Source organism: Perognathus longimembris, chromosome 9 (assembly GCF_023159225.1).
Source record: "Perognathus longimembris pacificus isolate PPM17 chromosome 9, ASM2315922v1, whole genome shotgun sequence".
Taxonomy (NCBI): Eukaryota; Metazoa; Chordata; class Mammalia; order Rodentia; family Heteromyidae; genus Perognathus; species Perognathus longimembris.
Genome location: NC_063169.1, coordinates 62,074,694 through 62,102,618, shown reverse-complemented (window position 1 = coordinate 62,102,618; position 27,925 = coordinate 62,074,694). Strand labels below are relative to the sequence as shown.

General features: G+C 44.8%; 1 protein-coding gene and 3 long non-coding RNA genes across 4 annotated transcripts in view; 2 read left to right on the top strand and 2 right to left on the bottom strand.

Annotated features, from left to right (window-relative positions):
- Positions 1-27,925, bottom strand: part of Ust (uronyl 2-sulfotransferase) — a 241,705-nt gene that overhangs the window by 9,754 nt on the left and 204,026 nt on the right. The window lies entirely within an intron of this gene.
- Positions 210-15,737, bottom strand: LOC125357389. The gene is made up of 3 exons (XR_007212141.1): positions 15,725-15,737; positions 13,246-13,249; positions 210-1,127 (listed from the first exon to the last, which is right to left on the bottom strand). It is a non-coding gene; the product is annotated as an uncharacterized LOC125357389 (long non-coding RNA).
- On the top strand, positions 11,226-12,233 carry LOC125357388. The gene is made up of 2 exons (XR_007212140.1): positions 11,226-11,592; positions 11,642-12,233. It is a non-coding gene; the product is annotated as an uncharacterized LOC125357388 (long non-coding RNA).
- LOC125357391 lies at positions 16,269-19,198 on the top strand. The gene is made up of 2 exons (XR_007212143.1): positions 16,269-16,319; positions 16,529-19,198. It is a non-coding gene; the product is annotated as an uncharacterized LOC125357391 (long non-coding RNA).

Sequence of the window (27,925 nt, the reverse complement as noted above, 5' to 3'; positions counted from 1 at the left end):
TAACCATCACCAAGCCAGAAGCGGAGACGTGGCGAAAGCGGTAGGGCATTTGCCTTGAGCAAAAAATGTTCCAGGACAGTGCCCAGGCCCTGAGTTCAAACCCCAGGACTGATACACACCGCACACACACACACACACACACACACACACACACACACACACACACGAGCTTGTCTGTATTGTTAAAAGTTTTACAAATAGTGGCTTAAATAGCTTACCCATCCCCATCACAACCTGGCCCCCAATGAGACAGCAACCCTCCCCGCCCCGCCTCCCCAGCCCCCCATGCTCTCTTGGATGGCTATACTTTTGCCAAGCCCCGCCTACTTCACAAGGTCCTCGCAGCACCCCATTTCAACTATGGGGACCAAGGGAGGGTACTCGTCTGGCTCCAGGTGGTAAGGCCAGTAAGTACAAGACTAGAAAGCAGGCTTTCTGACTCTAGGCCTGCTAGCCCCATGTTGCTATATCACAGGCTGTTAATTTCCCAATTGAGTGGAAATGTGTAACCACCTACTTCTCCTGGGCCAGATGTGTATTCTGGCATCAAGGAGATTGGTCAGAAAGAAGGGCTTGAGTGTTCTAACTTGAGGGGAATGCTGTGGTGACCTGCTGAAAAACTGGCCAGACAGCAAAAACGTTTTCGGAATGAAAGAAACGGTGTCTGTTTCAGTTTTAGTTCCCCGGTTGGTGTTCAGCTCCATGCCTGGTATGTAATGACCCTCCATAAGCTTTTGTTGATTTGAAGCCTGTATTTTAAATCCATCTGTGTAAGACTGAATTAACTCAAAGGGCAACTTGGGGTGTTGACTCTATATGTCTTTTTTTTTTTCCCCCTCCTAAATTCTTTCCTTGGTTGAGGGTCTTCCTTGAGCAAACTTTCCATTTCTGGAAATGTCCTCAGGCTAGGAAGATAGGGAATGTTTGGCTCTCAAGCTGTTCTGGACAGGTAGTAGTGTTTGCTTTAGCTGAAGAACACTGTTATAGTGACAGATCGCATTCACACACATGGCGAAGCTTAAGAAATACCACGATAAGAAATGGCTGGCTATAAATAAGCACCTAGACAGACACACAGGTCGCTGCCACCTTGTAGCTAATGAATCTGCACCGAGGTGTGTTATTTACTGCGGTCCATAGCTTGAGAAACCCATGCACTTTGGGTTGAAAAGGGGTCAGTGTGATCTAATTTGGTGACGTTGCTGCAGTCCAGTGGACTGGGCTTGCCAGTGTTGTTGGTATTTTCAAATGTTTCTCCATCAGTGAAAGAAACATGCTCTGTTCAGAAGTAAGCCCTTCATCGGGGTGCCCCACCTGCCTCACGGCCCAAGGGCTTTGCCAGGGTTAGAATGTGGACAGTTTTGCTGACTTTTGGGGCAACCCTGACAACTTCCTGGCAGATGATCTTGGAGCAAACCGCAGGAAGCATGGTGAGTAAGCTGCTGTCTTAGGGATGAGGGCTACGCATGGCAAATTCTCCCACGACCCTGGAGAACACAACCCTGCTCAGGCCCACACCACCCTGCTCGGAATGCACACACACAGGCTTGGCTTTGCCAATGCCCGGGCTCTTCCTCCCAAGCACGGTGAGGCTAAGTGTCAGTCTAGTTGGTATTCGAGACTATGCGGTGACACGTATGTATGCCTGATTAATGCAAGGCAAGGCCACGACTGGATTCTTTCTGCTCTACTGTCCAATCGCGGGGGCATTTTGCACAAGCTCCTGCCTCTGTGGCCTGGACATTAGGCTTGGGCTGGTTCATAACCTTCAGTCTTCATAAGAAAGTCTCTTTAATATAAACAAAAAGGAAATCACTGACCTGCCTCTTCCAGCCTCCCCTCCCACCTCTCTTCATCTGTCAAACATACATAATGGAAAAACGATGTTGCCCTGGGTCTGGGCCAGAACAAACAATCTGGAAACACTGTGTAAACCCAGCTGCTGCCACGGAGACACAGGCCTTGCTTTACGACCTTCGAGACGGTTACCCACATGCAAAAGAACGGCCCTCAGCCCTGCCTCGCTCCGCGTTTGCAGGCATGCCTTTCCTCCGTCGATGTGAATGCACACGCCGCACTGACCAAGGTCCTTCTTCCTGTCTACCCTGATTTGTGTTAACCTGGTCCAGCACAGATCATGCATGTGCTAGAAGAAATAGATGTGAGGGGCTGGGGATATGGCCTAGTGGCAAGAGTGCTTGCCTCGTATACATGAGGCCCTGGGTTCAATTCCTCAGCACCACATAAACAGAAAATGGCCAGAAGTGGCGCTGTGGCTCAAGTGGCCTTGAGCAAAAAGAAGCCAGGGACAGTTCTCAGGCCCTGAGTGCAAGCCCCAGGACTGGCCAAAAAAAATTTAAAAAATGAAATAGATGTGAGTTTCATAACGAGCTGCGGCGTGGCCACCAATGAATGAATGAACAAACAAGCATCATGTTTTAGCTTCATGTTACCAATGGAGAAGCTTGAATGTTTTTATGAAGTTCTCTGGGTAAGAATCCGTGACTTACTAGCGCCAGGTTAGACCCCATCAGGACACAGGGAGAGGCCCACCTTCGCAGGTGACAGCGTGATGCAAGCCATGGTCAGGGGTGGCGGGACCAGAGCATGGGGCCAGCAGGAGAGAAAGCAGCAGGGTCAGCAAGTGCTTGCAGCTCTTGCAGCGCCCGGTACCTCACTGGCTGTGCCTGCAACCGTGTGAACACGATGCTTGTCACAGATAGAGTAAACTCATTTCCTGAATTATGCAGGGAGGCCACACAGTTCAAACGCATGAAATACAGCGGCGGGCAGGCCGGCCCGCTTGCAGCTGCCTGCGGCGGAAATGAATGTGTGTCACTTGGGCTCGAAATGATGTGCGGGGCTGACAGGGGCAGCTTTGATGTGCACATGGTGATCGATGGCATGTTAAGATCAGCTTCTTGGAGGTATGGCAATTAAGGGAGAAAGAAAAAAGAACAAAAAGCACTTCATGGCTGCCTCCCAACTTAGGGTTGGTAAAGTAAACACAGGGAAGCTTTTCTGTGTTTTTTTTTTCAGGCTTCTTTGCAGATCTGGGAAAGAGAAATAGCTAAAAAAAAATAATAATAATTTGAGATCACTTTGAATTTCAAGGGAACCTTTGCTGTCTGTAGCCAAGTGCAAGTACTAGACTTTTCTTTTTTGAAATGCCTGACACTGCTAGGTTCCTTTGATGAGGAGAAAGGAGGTTTTCTAACACTCCCACGTTGCTTTGATTTTCCCCAAGCAGGAACACAGTAATGAGGAGCAGGACCAGAAGCCCTGGGCAGCGTGAGGTAGGTCCGGGGCCCTCTGGGAGGGAAGCCACCAGCCTTCGAGGGCCACAGTGCACTTCAGAAACATCGCATGGCACCCGGGCTGAGGCGTCCTGAGTGATGGCCTGGGTGAGTCACCCGCACACACGATCACGTTGGCATCTGCCAGCGTTACCAAGGGGTAGCCGGGGAAGTCATTAGTTCATGAATCATTTTCTTGCCTGGACGCCTTTTGCTCATTTACCCACGCACGCTGAGGTACTGAGCATTTACGAAGCCTAAAGAGCGCCACCAGTAAATATGAACGGGAACCTCTGAAAGCTGCACACATCTTGAGAAGGGGACGTGAATAATGAGAGGCGTGTGGGTCATCCAGGAATCCCTGCCTCACTGGGGACAAGACCCCCTCTCTCCCCTCTAGCAGAACAGCAGAGGAGGGGTAGGAAGGGGCTGGTGGGTGCACATGCCTTTCTTCTGTTGGGCTGTCTGGACACCTTGCTGGACAAGCTTCCTGCACTAGGAATCACCGTGGAGCCTGACATGGAGAGAGACTGTGCAAGGGGACTGTGGTTTGCTGGTGACGGTGATAGCATTCAGGAGAGGGGCTGCATGAGCCCTCTACCCACTCTGAGGTCCTATTGCTTCCACCCACGTTCCCTGTCATCTAGAACATTTATAAGCTTTACGCCTTAACCATGAGAGAGTAACTGAAAACTTGAAAAAATGATCTACATGTATCAAAAATATATAGGTAAATGTTTGTATATATTTCTATATGTGTATATACATCCATAGGTAGCCAGTTTTTTTGGAAAGCTCAGGAAAAAGACTAAGAAAATGACTTTCAATCAAACCATGGTTATTAGTGTATAGTATATTTCTTTGAAATCTTTTCTTAATATATATGTGAGTTACAAAGATACCTATTAGATTGTTATTTAGTTTTATAGTCATTTAACCTGATGGTAAGCAGTTTTGGATGCCACTAATTATTCTAAGTCATATTTCACAGTAAAATTTTTTTTTTTTGGCTAAGTTTGAATTCAGGGCTTTAGGCTCGCCTGGTTTCCTTGCTTTGCTGGTACTCTACCACTTGAGCCATGGCTCCAGCTTGAGTTTCATGCTCATTAATTGGAGATGGAGTCTCGCAGACTCTCCTGCCCCTGCTGGCTTCAAACCTCAATCCTTCAAGATCAGCCTCTTGAGTAGCTAGGATTATAAGCATGAGCTACCAGCACTTGGCTACCGTGTGCTCCACTTTATTGATGTCTAATATTGTATACCCGAACTGCTACTGTTAATCACTGGGCTCAGTTTCTATCACTCTGAACAGGATGAAGCCGCATTCTTTAGTATAAGGGATCACGTATGTCTTTTTGCTTATTTCTCTAAGATAAATGCAAACTTAGATGCTGAGTGGTGAGTTTTGTTTTTTTATTCTTTTTGTTGTTAAGGTCTTTGATTCTGACCTCTCCCTGTTCACTTTCTTCTGCCAGAGATCTAGATATTCATCTAATGCAATTTTCCTCAATTTTAAGATACTCACTTAATGCCTTAATGTCGCATGAAGCTATCACTTAGCTCCTTAATGTTTCAAAATGCACAGAGACTTTTGAAAATCTTTATGTCTAATCAGCTATGAAAATAGAAAGAACAATAGCAACAAAGTACAGTAGAGTGGATTATAGCTGTTCATAAACATTTTATGCACCAGAAATTCTTAACAAACAACACCACAAATCAACTACAAGCATAGGGATGAGATATTTGCTCTTTTGTGCAAACTATGACCTGCCTAATAATAATCATATAGTGCTAACACAAAATGTAATTTTTCTTCTTTCTTTTTCTAGGTAACACTAACTGTATTTTCTTTAACCAAATATAGTCTGCCGCACTTTTTCTTTGTTTTAGTATTATCTGATCACAATCACCAGTCTGGACAAGGGGCCCAATATTAAGTTCCAAATGCCAGCAACCTAGATGTTCTCTTTGGAACACTAACCATGGTGACATTTTGATAAGCCCTTCAAGGGCTGTGACTGTAAGTCGCTGTTCATGGAAGGCAAACATATAGATAAGTAGGATATTTAACCTCCTGCCCAGGCCTTAAGAAGTTAGGTTAATGAGAGGTGCTACTTAAAACTAACCATTCCCCAAGTCAGCAAGGCTTAAAGTGAAATTGCAACAATGCTGTCAATTCACCCAGGAGAGCTTGCAACCTTGCTTTCAAGTTAAACTTACTTCATCTGGGCTAAATGTATCCCTGTAGGTAGCAGATCTCCGAGTATGTAAAGAGTATGTAAAGGGACAGCCCTATCTCCTCTTTCTCCTGCTGTTAGCTAACAGATTTACAACTGCTTGCTCTATATGGCAGTGTATATATTTGCAGCCCATCCACGTTGTGCTTCAAGAGAATCATTCAGGAAGGAAGTACAATCTTTCTGTTTGGGAGGCCCATTTGATTACTAAGCTAAGTCTGAATGCCAATTGAATGTCAGAAATGCCAGGTTTTTCTGAGCAGAAAGGCCTTTGTGCTGTAGCTATGTCTTTAAATACAATGGCCAATGTTTGACATTAACATTTATCTACTGTGAAAATGTTACAGAGACAGTATGCTTGCAAATGTTATCTAGAAAGAAAATAATTTAAAAAATTTTACCAAATATATGTATGTATATGTACATATATTCATATATATACACATACATACGTATACACACATATGCTTTTCTTGGGTTGGGGATCTGTGTAGTCCAGGGCCTTGTACATGCTAGGTAAATGCTCTACTATTGAGGTATAGGCTCAGCTCTCTCACCATATATTTTGGAATGGTTTTGTTGTAGTAGAAAGTTGTTTTGGTGGTACTAGGGTTCGGATTCACAGTCAGGTGATTGCTAGGCAGTCACTACCACTGGACCACGCCTCCAGCTCTGCTGAGGTAGGAACTTGTGTCTGTATTGGATTGGGACCTATAACTTTGTTCTAATGAGAAAACAATAAGCTTTTTCATTCTCCTGAGATGCAAAAAAGAAGGAGAAAAGCAGTAGGTGGACAGCCAGCTATCTACGAAAGCAGTTGGGAGGATTTCTGTACTTTGAGTTTTTATGGCCAACGGGAAGAGACGTTGCAAAAGTCTATGATGTTCATGGAAGGGAGAGAACCAGTTGCCAGGTTCGATTCTGATGCAACACAGCCTGAGGTTGTAGTAACACATGTCAGTCTTCCCTCCCCTCCCACCTGCCCAGGGCTGGAGGTGAAACCTGGGGCCATGTACGTCAGGCAAGCATCTACCACTGAGCTGCACCTGATCCTAGCCTTCTTAGATAAAACAGAGGCCAAAGGTGGGTTGAAAGGAACAACCTACTTCTGCTGGGGGAGACTATGCTGCAGACTGCAAGAAGCCAAGAAAAAAGATGTTCATGTTCTTTAAATAATGCTCACAGACATCATTAGGTTCCGGGATGAGTTTATCTTTTGTGTAAGCATGTGTGCTAAGACTGGGACTTAAACTCAGGGCATGGGTGCTGCCCCTTAGTGTTTTGGCTCAAAGGCTGGTACTCTGTCACTTGAGCCACAAAACTACTTCTGGTGTTTGGGTGGTTATTTGGAGCTAAGAGTCATGGACTTTCCTGCCTGGGCTGGTTTTGAACCAGGATCCTCAGTTCTCATCCTCCTGAGTAGGTAGGTGCCCGGCTTGGGTTCACTTTTGAAATGACTTTAAACACAGTGGAGAAAGCAGGAATAAGAAGGACAAATTGAATGACATTCAAGGAATTCTTTAAAAAATCCACCCAAAGGATGAAAAAGCAAAGATATTTGAGGGAGAAAATTCAACAAAAAGATAAGCTGTAACCCATTACAGTTTGGCTTTATTGAGGCATGAAATGGAATTTCATGATGTTCTAAAGACAACTCAACTGCACAAAACAGAGTAAATCAACTGGCTTTAAGTCTGTACTGTCCTTTTATCTCATTTTGGTACAATACTGGAACATGATTCATAACATTGCAGCCTACTTTTACAAATCACACATGGTTAAAGAAACAATTTTTTTAAAAAATAAAATTGCTCCTACATTCCATCAAGAACAGAGACATGTCGGTTGATTTATGACTTTCTAGTAACCTTTCCTGTCAAATGGCTTTTCCTTAGTGATTTATTTACTTGGTCTCTTTGAGGTGACTTCCTGGTTGGGCTGTCTGAAATCCTTGTAGCCTAAAAAGACAAGAGGTTGAAGTCTTTTACTAACAGGAGAGATTTTGTGAGAGCTGTGAATTTTCTTGCCGATACATTGGGAGCACTCGATTCAATAATAAAGCATTTTTCTTGCTGATCATTTTTCTTTGGAGTAGAGGAAAAAGAAGGTTGACAATTTCTGATTCACCGAGACATGTAACGGTGCAGAGCCTTTGCCAGCCTCACAGTGCGACCTCACCTGTCTGTCAGTTCTCTCTAGTTAAAAATCGAATCTACTACATGTTACCTTTGAAAACAGCAGAGTTCTTTATCAGACTTGTGTGACGCCATTAGCTTTTCCATTAGCTATTAGTGTTCACTGTGGTCCTGCATGTAAGATGCATGGTACTTTGATTTCAGGACAAGGACAAGTGTGTGTGCAACCTCCTTTAGCAAGGACCTCAGAGTATCGATTGGACCATGCTATCAGGAGTGGGTGTGGCCTCACCACCTGACACACCCCCCCCCCCCCGCCCCATGCCTAACTAAATCCCATGTAATGTCATTTCAACAACCACCTCTTGGGTTTTCTGTGTGATGATGAGAATGAAGCTGGACTTCTTGGATAGAATTAAGGCAGAATGAGAGTTCTCTCTGGATTTTCTCTGGATAGGTTTAATCTCACTCTCCCTTTAGCCCAAGACATTTTGACTTTCTTCTTTCCTTTCTGTGCCTACAAAGTCCAAAGGATCAGAGAAGGAATTGATTGCTGGGCCTAGTGGGGACAGAGCGAGAACAGGAATCACTCTTGCTCTCAAATTTTGCTGATGGCCATTTCTGCAACTGCCATGTAAAAAGCAGCTGATGTAAGAGGTTGGGCTACAAACACAAAGATGAGCATGGGGGAAAATAAGAATTCTAGAATTTTCTGGGTGTCAGTGGGAATAGCAGAGGGCTTTGTAAAAATATCTGAAAGCCAATAATTCCTTTTAATGAGCTTAACAAGACCAAATCACTACTCATTTGATTTTACTAGTTGGCCAGTGTGTTTATTCCTGGCAGTCTATATATTTCAAAGCATAATTTAAAAAATAGTAATTACTGACTATAAATATTCACTATACATTGAACAGTGGGTATCCATAAGGGTTTTTCTATCTCAGCAGTTAGAATGATACTAATAAGACACTTCAAAGTGTTCATTAAGCACGAACTATGTAAGTTGCATGGTCTAAGAATTTTGAGGACTCCAACAGACATTTGAAGTGATGAAGCTGGAAAAGGGTTTTCCATTTTTGCTTGCTATTTTAGAAAAAATAAGCAGGTTCCCTTGGATTGCTTATTTTCTTGAATTCCATTCCTCAATTCATTGCAAACCCTCATGAAAGCCAACGTTGTTGACACAACAGATACAAATGTCTTTACTGTTGACCAGACTGAGTCTCTGCAAATACTTACGAAAGCAGTCAATTTTAGTAATCCCAACTATGAAAGTCTCCCCTCCACAAGGAAATGAACAAAACAACAAATTGAGAGTATCGGTGAATCGTGTCAAAAACAGAACCACTATGCTTTCTAGAACCATGGGGCTCTGAAGAAGGAGGTGGAATAGAATTTCCTAGAATCCAACTTTTCAGTTAATCACCCCATCTCCCTCTGGTTTTCATGCTTTCCACTCTTTCTCCTTCCGTGGAGGAGGAGCAGAGTGGTGAAGAGCAGAGCTGTCAGTTCTTGGTTCAAGGACTGCCACTGCTAGTTAACTACCAGCCATCATCCAGAGGGGTTATGAATCCTGTCTTGACACTTAATAGATTTCCTTGAATAGAAATTCCTGATGAGGGTGAAAGTTGTCATAATCAAAATGGATTTGCTGTGTCAACTGTGATGATGATGATGGAGGAGGTGGAGGAAGAGGAGGAGGAGGAGGAGGAGGAGGAGGAGGAGGAGGAGGAGGAGGAGGAGGAGGAGGAGGAGGAGGAGGAGAATGGTGATTAGGAGCTTAAGAAAGATGTGTTCTCATGCATAATTTCCTGGCAGTTACTATCACAAAGGATTCTAGCAAACTACAGCTGTACACAAGGTCACCGAAACCTTATATAACATATACAGCTGCCAGGTTATCTGCCCAGCACTGTGTGTTCAGCCCTTATTCTGTAGCTAAGGATTATTGTTTCAAAAATCCATCACGGGGCCTTGACAACCTTTCTTTTGCCTTCATCCCTTTGAATCTGCTCATAGGTAACTACAGGGCACATTATCCCCAAATAAATGTCATTATTCTTGGAAGAATCTTTCCGAATATGATTTTTAAATTGATGCTTTAATAAGTATTATCCTTTTAAAAAAGGTTCCCTTTAAATATCAGTATTCTGCTGCTAATCTTCCTAACTGAAAGAGAAGAATTTCAGCCTCTACTCCCTGGAAACTTAGTGGATGTTGTTATTGTCATGAGAGAACCACAACATCAAAATTTCTAGATGTTTTGCTTCTTCAAACATTTAAGAACTGGAAGTCCAGTGAAAATAAAGATTCATGGTCTGTACTATGTTCGTGAACACTTATAAAGAAACTTACATATTCATTAGTTTTGTAAAAGTATCAACCTATAATTGATTGTAACACTATCAAACATGTTAATAACAGGGCTGGACGCATGGATCAGGTGGTAGACCACCTGTATAGCAAGTGTGAAACTATGAATTCAAATCCCAGTACTACCAAAAGAATGTCAATAATATAGTTAGGATGTTTCATCTAATTTCCTCCCCACTAGTGTCCCATTTGGGAAGGCCTCTCTCTCTCTCTCTCTCTCTCTCTCTCTCTCTCTCTCTCTCTCTCTCTCTCTGTCTTGTCTGTGCTAGGCAAGTTTTCAAGAAACAATTCATGACTCCAATCATCTGAAACATTTACGTACAAAGGAAAAAGAAAGTTAAGTATTGCAAGTCACATCCCCTGTCTTTCTGTCATCCTTACAACAGCTGGTGTATCAGGACTTAGAGAAATAAATGGCAGACACATGGATGGGGGTATTATTAATGGCCCTGTGCCATTACATCCTCTGCCCTGCACGTGATTTGGTCCAAACCCACTCATTCCTGCTTTTATTTTGGACTGGCATTTTATAAGTAAGGAGAACCACAGAGGATCAACTTAAGATTGACTGTGAGTCAAAAAACAAACAAGCCAAAAAAAAAAAAAAAAAGGCAAGTCTATTCATAGGGCCTTCACATTCCATGTTGGCTTTACTTTCTTTTCTAGAATGTTTACTATTGGTTATGGAAGAGCTCCACAAAAGGTATCAGCCATTAGGTCGTTTGGCTTTCTAGGTCTTTCCTGTTGGGTTGCATGTCTTGTAGACTGCTTTGTGGTTCTCTACTCTTTGTTTTGTTTTGTTTGCCAGTCCTGGGGCTTGAACTCAGGGCCTGGCCTGAGCACTGTCCCTGGGCTTCTTTCTGCTCAAGGCTAGCACTCTACCACTTGAGCCACAGCAACATTTCTTGCTTTTTCTATATATGTGGTGCTGAGGAATCGAACCCAGGGCTGACTGTATATGAGGCGAGCACTTTACCACTAGGCCATATTCCCAGCAGTTCTCTCCTCTTGAATGTGAGCAAGCTGCTCTCTAGGCTGTGCAAGGCCCTGGGAAACAAGGACTTCGCTGACAATCACATGAGGAGTTTGCTGGCTGCCGAGTCCTAGAGCATGGGGTCCGTATTCCACCGCGGAAGTTTCTAGTTTACGCTGGCCCGGGGCCTTCACTCTTCCCATCAACTCTAAAGCTCCTCACCTTCCCCAGGGCTGTCTGAACCTTCTGATCCAGTTCACATCCCAACCTGGCGAAAGCCGCTGCCCAGCTGTTACCCTGGCTTTAGATCCTTAACTTGTGTTAGCCAGTAGGCCTTGACAGACATTTTAGACCGAGTGGAAAGGCACTAGGAAGAGCTGTGGAAATCTCCGGTCACATCCCGGCACCCAGCTCCCCACAGCACCCCCCACTGACTTCTATTTCTCCACTTTTAACCTCTTTATAAAGTAAATCATTTATCTGGTAAAAAAAAAAACTCAGAACTGACATTTATATTTACTGGGGGTGTCTAATGGTTAGGGCTATGATATATCCAAAGAAGAGTCTGTAGTGTCTAGTGTAGTGTAGTGTAGTGTCTAGTGTAGTGTCTGTAGTGTCTAGTTCTTTGTCACTTAATGTTGGAGGCATTTTTGAAAATGTATTTTACTGAAAAATGTCAACAAAGCCTAGACTTCACTCCCGATCCCAGGATTCTCATTGACCACCAGGAAAGGTAAACAGGCAAACGCCATTCCAACATTCCTGTGGGGTTGTGCTACGGAATGCCAGGGAGGTAGAGCGTAAGCTGGACTGTCCACACCTTCCGACCTAATAAATCACTGACCTCTAGATAGCACAGCGTGAAGACTTTATTAGGTGCCATCTGTAATCACCCAATTAAACACAAATACAGGATGCATATTAAAGCCACAGTCCCTGACATGAAAATAGCTGCAGTGTTCACATCTGGTTTGGCTGAGCCACGACTGTGGTCTTTAATCTCACCACTACAGTGACTTGTGGGAAGGTGAGCATGTCAGCTGCTGCAGAGGTAACGCAATGTGTTCTCAGGCTAAGGACAGCTACATGCCAGTGGAAAAGACCAGAGAGCTCCCCTTGTGAAATGAAACCATGGGGTCTATCTGTCTAGTCACTCAAGATGGCCAAACATTCAGACTCGGGAAAGCAAATCCCACCTTCACGCTAGACTTGGGGGGCGGGGGGGAGGTAATGAAGTGAAGTAAGCCAGACCCAGAGAAACATGGGTTGCATGGTTTCCCTCTTTTGTGGTAGCTAGAATGTGCCTATAACTCAATCTACAAGGAAATACACTGGGTGGTAACAAGGGGTTACGAACGAATTAATGAAGTGCAATAGATTTTATGGAAAGCATACATAGTATACTTCTTTAAAAAGACTAAGTAAAAGCCCAACAAAATAAGTACCAGGAAATGGGTACGTGGAAGAGAGGAGGGTGGGGTAAGGGGCAGGATACAAGAATGAAGGGGAAATGAGTAGAATGCAGGCGAGAAGTCATTGCATATACCACAGAACTGAGAAATATAAGGGAAAGGATGGGTCAAAGGGAGAATGAGGATGTAGAAGTGATGACCCAGATCAAGATGCATTGGACAGAAAAGCTGCTTTGTTTGGTGGCAAGAAATTAATATGTAACCTAAAATTAAGGTAAGTAAGGGAAGGAGTGGGTTGGGAGGGGGGTGAGAATTCAGAAAGGGGTAACATGGATCACTGTATCCATAAACTGCTTTGACGAATGGCAACTCTTTTGTACAACTATTTAGAGATAATACAAATAGATTGAGAAAATGTCAAGACTATTAAAAAAGTGAAACACAGTCATAGCATTTTAGCATTTCAGTTCCAGAAATCTACATTTTGGAGCTCCTTTAGGGACCTAGAAAGGGCTGTGTGTATCACAGTAGGTATTTTAAGAGCCATGGTCTTAAAACTTGGCAGCCATGTTGACGACATCCAAAGGAAAGTTGGTGAATAGAGATTAGAATCTTTCACCGGGAAATGGCAAAGGGACCAAGAGGTTGAACCAGGGATTGCACACATAGGCTCTGTACTGCCCCCTAGAGAATGGTGATGTGTATTGACTCTTCTTGCTCCACATTGTTGCCCACCCAGGGACTTAAAGGGAAGAGAGGGGCCAGAAGTGCCGTGTGGAGACTGGAGGTGTGGTTTAAGTGGTGCAACAAAACCAAGCTGTGAGCAGAACACCAAGCCAAACCATAGTGCAAGGCCCCGAGTTCAAGCCCTGCTGCCATCACAGAAAAAAGGAGGCCATCTAGAAATAGCTATACACGCATCCATACAACTGTGGAACATTACGTAGCTGTTAAAATTATGAATGCAATCAAACATGATCATGAATTTAAAAATAGTGTCTAGCGATGCCCAAGTATTCCAAAAAGCTCTCCTCCTTCGGTTTAATTCTAATCTGACTGCTCATTTACTTTTGTAAACTTAGTGCTTTCAAAAACTAAAAATCCTACCTGCTTAATATATAATCACTAGGAAAATTTAAAAAATCGCTGGTAATCTCATCATCCAACTAGTACTATGAATGTGTTGAGGTACTAAACTTAATCATTTCCCCGTGCATACACAGTTTTCAAATAAAATTGATACCACATTGCAAACAGTTCATGTCACATACTATTTTATGTGGTCACCACCATCATTAAATGTTTGAAAGCAAAGGCTACTAGTTTATCTGCGTGATGTTCATCGCGGTTGATATGTCAAAATCTATTGGATACACTCCCATTTTTAAACAGTTCAATTTGCTACGTGTAGTGGTGTCCGCCTGCATTTGTGAGGCTGAAGAAAAGGAAGATGAAAAGTTGGCAATCGGCGTGGGCTACCTGGCAAGTCTCAGCCTTTGCCTCTCTCCCTCTTCTTTTCCTCCTCCATCTGTGTGTGTGTGTGTGTGTGTGTGTGTGTCTCACACACACACACACACACACACACACACAATCCAAAACAAAGCAAAACAAAAAATAGTTTGGGGTGTTTTTTTTCTTTTCTTTTTTTTTTTTTTTGGCCAGTCCTGGGCCTTGGACTCAGGGCCTGAGCACTGTCCCTGGCTTCTTCCCGCTCAAGGCTAGCACTCCGCCACTTGAGCCACAGCGCCGCTTCTGGCCGTTTTCTGTATATGTGGTGCTGGGGAATCGAACCTAGGGCCTCGTGTATCCGAGGCAGGCACTCTTGCCACTAGGCTATATCCCCAGCCCCTGTTTTTTTTTCTTGCTTTGCAATTGTAAGCTACCATAGAGAGAGCGCATCATTTACAGTAGTTTTATGCACTTGTAGGAATTTTTATTTTAGCATTGGAATGGGTTAAGGCCTATAGATAACTTCCTCTTCAAGAAATCGGGCTAGAGTTTACACTGAATAAGCACATCCATTCCAATGTAGTTTGATGAGATTTGACAGCTACCCGTACATGGCAACCACTGTCACAAACAAGACAGTGGATAATGTTTTCCTATTACTCTCCCGGCTGCTGGCATGTTGCAGGCTCTGACGATGTGGTAGTGAATTACTCTTTCTAGACGTCACTGAGGTGCTCTGTAACCATGTCCTTCCACCAGCATCCTCCCCTTCAGGGCCTGTCACACTGCTAGTGGCTGCTATACAGTGGACAATGATAGCTCAGTAGAAAATGTGGTCTCATTTTAATGTACTTTTCTGCTATGGCTTGGGTTTTGAGTGCCTCTCCAAAGTCCCATGTGTCTGTCAGAAGTTTGGTCCCCAGCGTGGTACAAACTTTAAGAGGTAAATCCTAATAGGAGGTTTCTGAGCTTCCAGGGCGGTCCCTTCAAAGAGGGTTGTGGGACCCTGGACTCTTCCATCCTCTTACTTTCTGGCTATGAGGTAGGCTGGTTTTGAACTGCTTGAGCTCTCATCAAAATGCGCTGTTCCCCCGCCCTTGTGCCCCGCTCCAGGCCTAAAAGCAGTGGATCTGCTTCAACCTCTAAACTGTGAGCGCAGATAAACCTTTTCTCTTTATAAACCGATTATCTCAAGTATTTGTTATAGTAATATAAACCCAACTAACACAATCTCCTAGATTATTACCGAGGTTCAGCTTATTTTAAAATACATTTATTGGCTACTTGTAGTTATGTCTCTCATTTACTTTTCATTAGTGCTTTTCTAATAAGCTTAGGAAAAACTCTTCATATGGTAATAATTCAATATGGACTATATGCTATCTGTTCATATTGCCGAGTTAGGCATGATTAATGTTTTCAGTCAAGTAGCTCTATATTTTATACTTCATATAGAGACGTGTTTTATTGCTTTCATGCCTAGCAATGTCTCATCCTCACAAAAGTAGTCACTTATACTGTTGTGCATTTCTTTTATACTTCCATTAAAAGCAGCTCTCTAGACAATATTGACTTTATTAAGGCCATGGCATAAGAGAAGATTATTTTGCTCTCACATTTAGCCAACTATTTTTCTCTTTTAAAAAATACATTTCTTCTTAACAGTCTTCAACATGTGACATATCACTTGGCACAGCAATGCTTCTGTTCTATTTACTACTTGGCCTTGTGCCGTTTTACCATCGTTTATTTATTCACTCATTCCATCCCTCCATTTGTTTGTGCTTGAACTCAGGACTTTGTGTTCTTGCTTGACTTTTTTCACTCGCAGTTCATGCTCTACCACTTTTGGACAACCTTTACTTCTGTGGGTTTTTTCTTCTAGTTTATTGAAGATAAAGAGTTTTAGGGGGGGCTGAGGATATGGCCTAGTGGCAAGAGTGCCTGCTTCATATACATGAGGCCCTGGGTTCGATTCCCCAGCACCACATACACAGAAAATGGCCAGAAGTGGCGCTGTGGCTCAAGTGGCGGAGTGCTGGCCTTGAGCAAAAAGGAAGCCAGGGGCAGTGCTCAGGCCCTGAGTTCAAGCCCCAGAACTGGCAAAAAAAAAAAAAAAGAGTTTTAGGGATTTGCCTACAAAGCGTGGCTCTGAAATGTGAGGAGAGCTCAGCCTCCTAAGCAGTTAGGATGACAACCATGAACCACTGATGCCCAGCTCTTATTTACTTATTTTAGATTATAATAGGAATTAAACTCAGAGCCTGGTGTCTGCCAGGCCTGGTGTCTGCTCCAGCCTTTACACCATTATTTGAAAACAGGAACTTTCTAACATTTAGAATTTTCTAGGGTAAAATTCTTCTCATTAAAAAAAAAAAAAGAGATCACTGGCCCTATCACATGTTTATTTTTCTAGATAAGCTTGAGAATCACTCTAAGTTTTTTTTGTTTTTGTTTTTTGCCAGTCCTGGGGCTTAGACTCAGGGCTTGAGCACTGTGCCTGGCTTCTTTCTGCTCAAGGCTAGCACTCGGCCACTTGAGCCACTTCTGGCCTATTCTGTGGTGCTGAGGAATTGAACCCAGGGCTTCATGTATACGAGGCAAGGACTCTTGCCACTAGGCCATATTCCCAGCCCCTCACTCTAAGTTTTAAAAACTTGGAATTATCTGTTAATTTGAGAAAGTGGCAATATTTTCCCCACATATTCCTGCACGAGTATATATGGCTCTTTTGGTTTGTATTTCTGTAGTGGTTAGTGTTTTCCAAGCAAAGTTTGGTGCCTATATTTCAAGCAGAAATCTTAGACTGGAATTTCTTTTAAGGACTAGTAATGTTAATGTGAAAAATTTTGAACTCATTTAAACTATGCTCCCCCCAAATGACTTTGGGATGGGAGGGCACAAAATATTACATTTCTGAAAACCAAGACGATTTACACATTTTGAAATGCTTCATCAGTGATAATGAAAACATGTTTCCCTCACTCTATTGAGATTCAGTCTGCAAAATCCCAGCACTAGAACATTAAACAAATAAAGACTATAATTACAGCCCCATTCTGTATATATCCTATGAGTCAATATTAAGTTGGCATTAGCATCAACTAGTAAACTATGCCTGTCCACTAGGCATTGATTTTCCCTCCATTGGCTTACTTGCACCATTTCTCCAATGTGTGGGAAGAAAACCTGACTTCAATTTGCATCTAAGATGAGGTGTGTATTTATTTTTGCTCTTGGTTTGAATTAGAAATAAACTAGAGCAAGTGGGAATGTACCACAGGATGTGGTCCCTCGAGTTCCTGTGACCTCAACATTTGCAACAGAAAACAACTCCAAATACTGGTTTCAAAGGTTGATTTTTCACAATAATATAGAAGGAAAATATATTCCTTTTACATGCAAACGGACACACATCTAAGCAGTCAAGCTGCTTATCTATCAGTGGGGACCACGTGGGAAAATCCATCGCCACCAGACAAGCTGAAGGCAGCCGAGAACTCATGACACAGCACAGTAAATCCTGCCAGGGATCCTGCAGCTCACACTATGACAAGTAGAACTGGGAGCAGTTATGATGTTCATCTATTCCTTGAACTCAAATACTGGACTAACTTGAGCACGCCTGAAGCCTTGTCTTATCAGAGACAGAAAAATGAAAAACCAGAAAGGATGCCTCGAAAGTGTTTGAGCAAGTGTATGCTTATGCACAAAACCATCATGTCCCTTGGTCCTTAGGACAGCTCTGTGAGGTTTCCATCCTTTGCTTTCAGACAAGGCAACAGGCACTCAGAAAGGTTCAGAAATTAGTCTGAGGTGAAGCAGCTGGTGAGACTGAGAGCTGAGACCAAATGCATCTACTTTCTCTGAAACCCAAGACTGACCTTGGTGTCGCAGAATTTTCTTGTCTGAGGACAGAAGAGGAAAATAACAGTAGTAGAAGATACACTTAATGAAAAAGAAGCTTCTAGCATCCTACTAGACTGCTGAAGACAAAATTAACCAAAGTCCCAAGGGATTGGCTAATATCCTTGGCCTTGACCTCTAATCAGTGGACTTGAGGGTTAACTGTTGATTGTCAAGTGGATCAGAGTGAAGCACACCTAGGACATTGGTATAGCCAACTTCCGGGTGTGTCTTCAAGGGCAATTCCAGAGAGGATGAACTAAGCGGGAAGAGGACTCACCTCCTGAATGGGGGGAACACCATTCAACAGACAGGAGGAGTCGATGGAATAAAAGGGGAAGGAGAAGGAAGCGCACACGCCCTCCTCTCCTCTTCCTGGCCACCATGAAATGAGAGTATTCTCCTCCGCTTCTAGCTCTTGCCTCCATGTCCAGTTTATGATCAACAGAGCCTTCCCCACACAGACTTCAACCTCTGAAACCACAGGCTAAAAGAAGCCCTTCTTCTCCTAAGTTGTGTGCATGGGGATTTTGTCACAGTGAGAATAAACTATCAGAAACAGCCCCTGGAACAACCTATGCTACTAACCCCATGTGACCTGCACATTCGCTACTAAAGGAGGCCGCTGAGCCTATTTTTGTTAAACTTCCAGCCTAGAGCTAGAGCTATTCTTGTTCATGGTAGATTTTTATCCCCTAAATAAGACTCCAGGCTCTATAAACAGGGTTGCAATAATGTACTCCAGAGTGTATATATTATAAATGCGTGAAGAGAAGAACATATTTTCCGATTCTTGGTGGTATATTTCTATAGCATAGCCTGCAGGAAACAAGTTATTGACACACACATGTCTGGCACCCAACAATCTGGTATCTGTACTATGCGGAGCTGGGAATCTTTCCAGAAATGTTTCCAAGAAGATTTTTCTGGGAGGTGGTTTCTTTTAGGTGTAATTGAAAGGACTTTAAGCTTCCTAATGTGAGTAACTGGTAGAAAGGTAGGGCTGTAAAGGAATCTGCATCCCTCCAAATAATTCCCCATGAGGGAAATTAAAGAAAAGAGAACTAAGCAGGATTAGATAGGGTTCCTCGTTCCTGTGACCCCAACACTTTCTCTTAGAGGTCAGAGTTGGGACGCAGAGGAGACTTTCTCAGTCTGTGAGATGGGGGGTACTCCCTTAGACCCAGATGGGGCTTCCTGGAACCCATGGTCACCAAGGGGGTACTGCACAGATCCTCCCAACCCCACCAGCACTTCTGGGTGAGTGTTTTCTTGTCACTTTGTCCTTCCTGTGCCCAGCAGGGTGGACTACATCAACAGTGCTCTAAAACAAATTATTACACTGAATTGAGTTTGTAGGCCAAATAGTCCTTTCCCCTATCTCTGTAACATCACATCATGAGTAAGAAAAGGAAAACAAACAAAGGAACATACTCAAAGGTTTATGGGAAAACAAGAGGCACAGGGGGTACCTCTTAAAACAAATCACGTAGGACATGATAGACTTCCATACGTAGATTTCTGAACCTCAAGTGGTTAGTGATCGTCAATGTGGACATATTCACACTTGGTCTAAAGACCCAGTCCTGGGACACCACCTCAGAATTCCTAAACCTCTCACAATCTGAAAACAGTACTCGAGCGTGAGTCAGTGCCAGGACAGTTACACTCCCAATAAAAGCCAATACTTATCGGCTTAGAGATTTTGGCATAGAGTTGACACACTGATCATTTCAGCAATGTGTACTCATTACAGAGGAAGATGCTTTTCCATCTGGAAAACAAAACAAAACAAAACATGAAGCCTTTGAAACTGGCACATTGGCCTCTTTCATTCTAGGTAGCTTCCTTCTTTTGCAAGTGTTTTCTGCCCCATATTAACCTGATATCCAAAGTGTGTGTTATTATGAGAGGTTTTGGCTGTTTGTGTCTAAAACATTAGCCTACTGAGTACATTATTAAGCAAACTTGAAGACGACTTGGATCTTTGTAAGGAACTCTCTGGATGCATTATTCCTTTTCAGTGGGGCCCAGCATTCTTGTCTCTAGTGGTATTAAGCTGGAGCCACAGGCATGGAGCAGACACCATTTCGCCAATAAATCCCATGGTTGAAAGAGACGTGGACGGTACTGGTCATATTTAATATTAAGCAAGGCCTATGGATATGGATGTCTGAGAAACAGGCCTACTGACCTTCATCACTTTTGACAAGCAAAATGGAAAGTTGTAGGAAACCGAAGATGTGACATCCATCTATACAATCCAGTGGTTCTGAGCATTTAGCTGCTGTTCCTGCATGATGCTAGAGGGAGGAAGGAAGGGAAGGAGGGAAGGATGAAAGGAGAGACTGACTGACCATCAGTCAGGACACAAACAAGCTACTGTATGTCAACAGAAGTCAGATACTGAAGAGTATTTTTTTTTGAGATGGAAAACATCCACATATTAAAAGAATATGCTAATAGTTCTTGAGGATTAGGAACTGGTGGAAGTCTCAGGCTGAACAGAGGGAACTGCTTAGCAGAACCTTCATGAAAATGACTTAAGTTTTATGAGGAATTAAGTTACAAGTTTTTGACTCTAGACCATAAAAAAACCAACCATTCCACCAAAAATGTATTTGGGATTTAAGATTTTCTTTTGGAAAAACATCTTATAAGTGACGTACTCTAGTCCTGTAAAGGCTGTGAAACTCTATTTTAACAATATGATGGGGCTTGCTTTCAACCCAAGCGAAGTTAATAATAATATGGTTTATGATCAAGAGTAACAACACATGTGGTTCAGTATCTACTTATAGACAATCTGGGAGTTGTGTGGTCTTTTGTGATAGCTATTGGGGCTGGTTTTAAGTTGGTGAAAGTAAGCTAATCTTCCGTGGTACGTGCCAGGAACCAGCTCATATGCCCTATTATACTTAGGCAAACAATGTCCTATGCTATAATGTGGAAATCTCCCAGTGTAGCACAGCCAAAAGTTGCCCTGCACAAACACAAGACTTCATCGCCACTTGGAGCGTCAGCACTATGTTTTGGCTCGAAGAAGGTGGTTGGCCTCAAATCCATTGAGGCAGTTCTCTTGATTGAGAGGCAGCCTTAGATTCTCCCTGGTCATTCTGTCTGATCAGGCCTGGCCATGTGAAGGTTCACAGCCAAGGAGCCTCCATTTCCTAGGTGAGGGTTCCCGACATAGCTTGATGAACACGTTGTCAGTGCTCAGCCTCCTCCTCTCACGAGGCCAGTGGGAAACGCTAAGCCACAGCACGAGGCCCTGAATTCATACCCCTCTACTGGCACAAAACAAAGAAGCAAACAAAGAGCTACGGCATAAAATAAGATCCCAGAGAAGTGGTTCACACACCTGCCACACACCTAAGAGGAGACACAATTGAAAGCTTTTCACTGACTGAACCACTGACTAGGATTCTTTTCACAAAGCTTCTCTACTGGTACTGGAGACAGTATGTGAGGAAAATGTAAATGATACCCACAAAAAGCACATGACAATAATGGAAACTGTGTTCCACAGGCTATTTCTCTAGAATAAGACTAGTCCCAATGCCTGATTTGAAAAGGTACCAAGGCCTGCGTGATTTGAGGTAGGGGGTTAAATATGACATGCGGGTGGGATCTGGGGCTTGCTCCACTCATCCCAGTGAGGAACTGTGCTTCACACGGTGTGTTCAAAACCTCACCAGGCAGAGAAGTGGGAAAGGAGAGGCAGAAGAAGAGCCAGCCCTGGCCTTCTACATATAGTGGTCTACAATGGGTGCCGTGGGGTAGCAGAAAGGTCCCGCATCTTCCAGAAGCTTCTGTGGAGTTGCTAGAAAAGATGTCTTCCTCGAGATACACTGTGTTCATAAACGGATATGTTGAATTGAAACCCCTGTGTATCATTACTTAACTTTCTCTCACATGCCCACACAGAGGAGAGACGACTTTCCTATTTCACGCAAACAAGTCCGAGGGGCGAGGGCCAGCTCCTTCTTAGTTCCTCCCTATGTAAGGGTTACCCTTCCCAACTGTCCTTTCTGATCACAAAAATAGCAAATCCCACAGAGCATGGGAGGAAACACAGTGGGCTTGGAGCCAGAGAGGCTCTGCCTCACAGCTGTGAGACTCGGGTGTCGTCCTCAGACTGCTCGGTGGTGGGTTCCCTCCTTTGCTCATGCCTCGTTGGCGGTGCTATCAGGAATAGCCACGTATTTGTATTTCACAGAGCACAGGGCCTGGGCATGGCCGGCTGTCTGGAACCCATGCTATTCACAGTAAAGGCAGACAATATTGAAAAGGCTATGCGAGGACCAAAAGAAACCTATCACAATTCATAATCACAATGAACAACCGCTGCTCATTGGGTGTCTTTCCTTCCAGTTTGTTCTCCTACACAGGTTCTGTGTGCACATCTAGAACAAACAGGTATACAAGTTTTACACCATAAATGCGATCAATATTTTATCTGATGTAGATGATGTGTCTTAGTGCTTTCTAGCATGAGAGACAGTTTCACAATAAGACACTGGTGGCTTCACTAAATGGCACGATAGTAGTATAAAATCATGTACTGCGCTTTCTCAAATGTGAGACCACTTCTTCCAGTGGCCGCCTCCAACCAAGAGGGGCAATCTGATAGAGAGGATAACGTTTATCTCTGAAGCCTAAGGTTCTTGGTTCAAATCCAGCTGTGCTGAGTCAGCTGCTAAGAACATGGGTTGTTGATCTTATTTCCTCTGTATGTCTGGGTCACAACCTGGAAGTAGGGTGAAGAGGATTGGTCCTGCACTTTGTGTTCTAGGGGTCTAAGATGCCATCTTGCCAGGTGGCTGGAACAAAACATCAGTACATGGGCAGGGCCACCTCCCCTCTAGGGAGGAGCCCTTCCTTCCTGTTTCTTTTAGCTTCTAGCAGTTTCTAACCTTCCTTGGTATTCCTGGGCTTAGGGCAGGCAACACCTGCCCTAGTACCTGCTTCCATTTTCATGAGGCCTTTTCTCTCTCTATATCCTTCAAGTTCTGTGTCCCTTTAGAATGACCAACTATTAGGCCCTCCAAAGTGACTTCATCTTCATTTTATGACCCTTGTAAGGGTCTCATTTCCAAAATGAGATCAGGTTCATCACTACAGGAGATGGAGATCATGATACTACCTTTGCGGGGGGGGGGGGGTTGAGGGGACACAATGGAAGCTCCAAAGCTACCTGATAGTTGTGCAGTGGGCCAGGGTTAGTCAGCGATATCTTGCGTAGTGCCCAGGGGCAGTCCCCACTTCTGAGGGTCTGGGATCCCCACAGGAAGCAAGGTGAAGCAGTCTTCTCTTCCTGTGTTTCTGGGCCCGGTCCTTGCTGTGTATGTGGGGGGGGGGGCGGGGCAGCACGTGTGTGAGCCCCAAAGTTTTGAAGGAGGCTAACCTAGGGAAGAGTCGTGGGGCCTCCTGGGCCCCGCAGGCCTGGGGAGTGGTCTTGCCTGCTGGATGGGCTCCGCACCTCGCCCAGCCAGGCAACCGAGGCTGGTGGGAAAAGCGACAGCCAACGAGCTCTGTGTTCTCCCACAAGCCTATCTCAGTTTGCTAGGTTTGCAAACTACAGTAAGACCAGATTGTTAGGAAAATGATCGTGGCCACGTCCGATGACTCTAAATGGTTCCAAATGCTTATTCTAGATTTCTGCGGCCCCCCCTCCACTTTTTTTCCCATGGATTGGTAACAAGCAACTTTCAGACTGACGCTGATCGGAAGACCCCACTTTGAGTGGGGGTGCTCAGTGGTAGCCAGGGCCACCAAAGACACCACCAGAAGTCCTCTGGCACTGCTCCTACACAAGAAGGCCATTCCTCTGTGCCGCCTATGAGGGGTGACAGAATGTGGGCCTCCAGCTTCATCCCAGGGGTACCCCTAGCTAGGGAAAAGGCCCCTTCCCCTCCCCCAACCCGCGCCTGGGGGTTTTCTTTCAGCTCTTTTTCTTTTTAGTCTGGGCTCTTTAAAAACAGCTCTGTTAGCAAACGCAGGAGTTCCCAGCCGCCCAACACCATGGCTCATATGGAATGTATTTAGACAGGGGAAAAAACCCTCCAATGGAGTGGTTATACGATTTTGCACTGGCTTGGACACAGCGTGGCTGGAATTTCAGCGCTAGCTTTTGTTTGCATTCGTCATGACACATTTGTTATATGAGCTGCTGCTACTGCTACTCGAGCAGCTGCGGCCCAGACCCTTCCACGGTTTCTTTTCTCCAGTGTGTCAGCTGACAGGCGGCGTTCCCAGGCAAGGGACTTGCTGCTCCTCACCAACCCACAGGAACCCTGGACAGCACAGGAAACGGAGACCCACGTCCTGCCACATTCCACGGGACCGGTGGTGTCTCTAATGGTCCCGCCCTGGGTCTCCAGGCTTTGGTGTCACTGAACTTGCTGATCAGTTCTTGTCGCTGAAATCCTCTCCCAGGAGAGAATGCTAACTCGGCACCGATAAGGCTTCCGTGAGATTCGAAAAAACAAAACAAAACAAAAATAACAACCAGGAGTTGGAGCCTGGCATCAGAGGCTCATGCCTATAATTCTAGCTACTCAGGGACTGAGATACAGGATCAAGGTTCAAAGCCAGCCCAGGAAGAATAAAACCAGGAATAAACCAAGAATAAAACCTTATCTCCAATTAACCAGCAAAAACGCTGGAAGTAGAGGTGTGGCTCAAGCGGTAGCATGCCAGCCTTAGAGCAGAAAGCCCAGCAAAAGCATAAGGCCTTGAGTTTAAACCCCAGTCTTGGAGTGTGTGCACATGCACGCACACACGCAGACACACACACACACACAGTAGTTTGGAGACCCAACACAGAAGAGCATTCCATAAACACCCAAAGGAATTTATTTAATGGATTACTATGAGAGGCTTTTGTTTTTGTTTTGCTTTTGAAATGTTGCTAGTGTCTCAAGACACGGATGTGGAAGGCAACTCTGGGTGGCTTGAGTCATAGCATGGCCAGGCAGATATGCATGAAAGAAATGCGCATCCTGATTGTCTTAGGGGCTGCGGGCACAAAACCGGCTGCAGGTAGTTAGGAACTTCATCAATGTGTATACATATACATATATATATATATACACACACATTTATGTGTGTGTATACAATGATTGTCCTTTGGAAAAGTCACTGAAATGAAAGACATTCTGGTTCTATAAAAGATGGCATAATCACAAGGCCAGAGACCCGGAGAGGCGTTCATGGAAGACCCACCTCCACCAACTTCCGGATGCTGTAAAGCAGTGGCTGTTGTTATGCACCCAACTCGGAAGAGCAGAGGCAGAGCTTTCCAAGCATTGGCAGAAGGGACATTGATCGGGGTGTAGGGCCCACCCTGACATGACCTTCTTTTTTCTCCTCCCCTCCTCTTCAAGTAGTGTTGGGTGGATTTCTTCATGCTGCTGGATATATAATAAGGTCTTCTGGCCCTTGCTCGGGGCAGGCAATTGTGGGATGCCTCCAGAGAATTGCAGTAGTGGCTCTGGAGAGATGTGCTACCTCACAGGAGAGAAAAGTAAAGATGAGGAGAGGCCCAAGCTAAAACGAGAGCAAGCCAGGGATGGGTGCGTGCGTGTTGCTCTGTGTCCAGAACAACAGCCAGATGTGGGGTTCCCTGCCCCTCCTCTCCCATCCCCAGTGCCCATGACTAGAGGAGTTTTCTGTGGGAAAGCTGACAACACGCCAGAGGAAAAAGCCCAAGGACTACCAGGCAATGTTTTCCCAGCATGCATCCCTACTGCTGCTGCATCTGCCTTCGGCGAAGTCCGCTAGTGAGAAAGATCTCTGAGCGCACAGCACAGCCCCGTCCTCCACACCGGAGGCTCGCCACGGTCTCCAGGGAAAGAGCCCAACGGAACCCGCAACCAAGAGCATGCAGGACTCCATGCGTGCGTGCAAAGCCATCGTCCCACTTTCCAGAGCTTTAAGGGACGGTCACACCCAATGCGCAAGAACAACACGCCACGGAAAAGGAAGCAAAGATGTCATTTTTAGAAAAAGAGAAAAGCTCAGTACAATGATTGGAATAGGAAAAGAAGGGATGAAAGTAGAGGTTCAAATAGCTCACCACTAACAGGATGCCAGAAATGACACAGAGAAGACGGTGGTGATTTTTTTTTTTATCACAAGCGTAGGCTCTGAGTTCAAGTCCCAGGACCGGCACAATAAATAACCATTGAACACATAAAACAAGACAAATGCCCAGTCATGACAGGTGGGCGTGGAGGGAGAGGAGAAAGGGAAGCCAAAAGTGCCGTGCGCCCGTGGAGAAATCCTCAGCCCAAACTGGCCAGCCAGTGAGGTGGCTTCTAGAATGGAAAGGTGTGCACACATGGCTCATTCCACATGACCACCTCCGGCGTGAGTGTGAATATCTCCTCCAGAGGTTGAGATCCGAGGATCACAGTTCCAGGCCACCCAGGCAGAGACATCCATGAGACCCTTATCCCTAATTAACACCCCAAAGTGGAGGTGTAGTTTAAGTGGTAGAATGCCAGCCTTGAACCAAAAAAAGCCAAGTGACAGAGGGAGGCCTGAGTTCAAGCCCCAGGACCGACATGAAATGGAGCAAAATAAAACTCGTGTTGAAATGTAATTACCATTGTAACAGTATTGTGTGGGGGGGGGGCGGTGAGGCTTAGGAGATGAAGAGCTAATAGCGAAATGGCTAATAGCTAAAGAGGTGTCTGCTAATAGTAGACTGAGGTCATTAAGCTGGGACTGAGTATGTTATCTTGACAGAAGGTTGCTAGGGCTAAACAGGGAGACATCAGTCTGCAGTCTCCTTTTCTCAGATCCCAGCCTCCTGAGTAGCTAGGATGACAGGCATGACCCACCACGAGTTTGTACTTGACCTTTTCCTGTGGTATTCTGTTATAGCAGCAACCAACTGAGTAAAACACCTCTTGTGTCTCTTAGGAAGAACCTGGGAACATCTTGAAGTAAAGTGAGCCACTCAACCGGAAACTCCACCCATGGGACTTGGGAAGTCAGAGCCAGCAGGCACTAATATGGAGAAGGGAAGTTTCAGTAGAACTGTGTGCAAGCTTGGTGAGACCAGACCCAAGGGGGTTAGAAAGCTCAGGGCGGGGAGGAAAGGAGGAGCCTGGAGGGCAGGCGTGTAATTCACTTCTGGTGATAATGAAATCCTATTGGCACTGATACAGTACAACAGAGCTTAAGGGTGCTGGTAAATAATTTGCTGGATGCAGGCAAATTGGAGCAGATATTTTAGAAGGCACTAATTAATTCCAAGGAAAAGTGTTTTCCGTTTTGCTGCTTGGAAGGCAAAGAGGGCTGTGCACCTCCAGAGGGGGCAGGCAGCCATCTTAGGAGGACTGGGAGGAAGAAGAGGGAGGGGGATGGGTAAGGAGACTTACCTAACCTTGCAAACAGATCACGGGAGTATTACCGAGTATCCTAGTAATGAACTGTGCGGGGCAGGAGGCCCGCTGTGAGAGTAGCAGACTGTGGAGGGAGGAGAGTAAGAAACACGGACTTGTGTCACACATCTTTCGGTACCCTTCGATTTTCACTGTATACATGCATGCATTCCTTGAACAAATACAGTCCAAAACAGGAGATGAAGTCCTAGGGAAACACGGCTCGAAACACAATTTCAGAATTCTCTGGCTGTGAATATCAAAGAAGTTTCTAGAAGCAGGTAGCGAATCCTGGAAAGGTGAGACCCGTGCCTGCAGACTTCTTAACTCCCATCACACAAGCAAACCTCTGCTGTCATTGTCAGCAGGGAGCCCTGCAGGATTTCTGTGTGAGTGTGCGGGCAGTGGATGATGTGTGCAGTCCGTGCCATAGGAAAATGGCTCACGGGAAGCACCAGTATGCTAGCCACAGCAGTTTCCAGCTTGCTTGCCCTTCCTTCCTTCCTTCCTTCCTTCCTTCCTTCCTTCCTTCCTTCCTTCCTTCCTTCCTTCCTCCTCCCTTCCTCCCTTCCTCCCTCCCTCCCTCCCTCCCTCCCTCCCTCCCTCCCTCCCTCCCTCCTTCCCTCCCTTCCTTCCTTTTTTTTTTGCCAGTCCTGGGGCTTGAACTCAGGGCCTGAGCACGGTCCCTAAGCTTCTTTTACTCAAGGCTAGTACTCTACCACTTGAGCCACAGTGCCACTTCT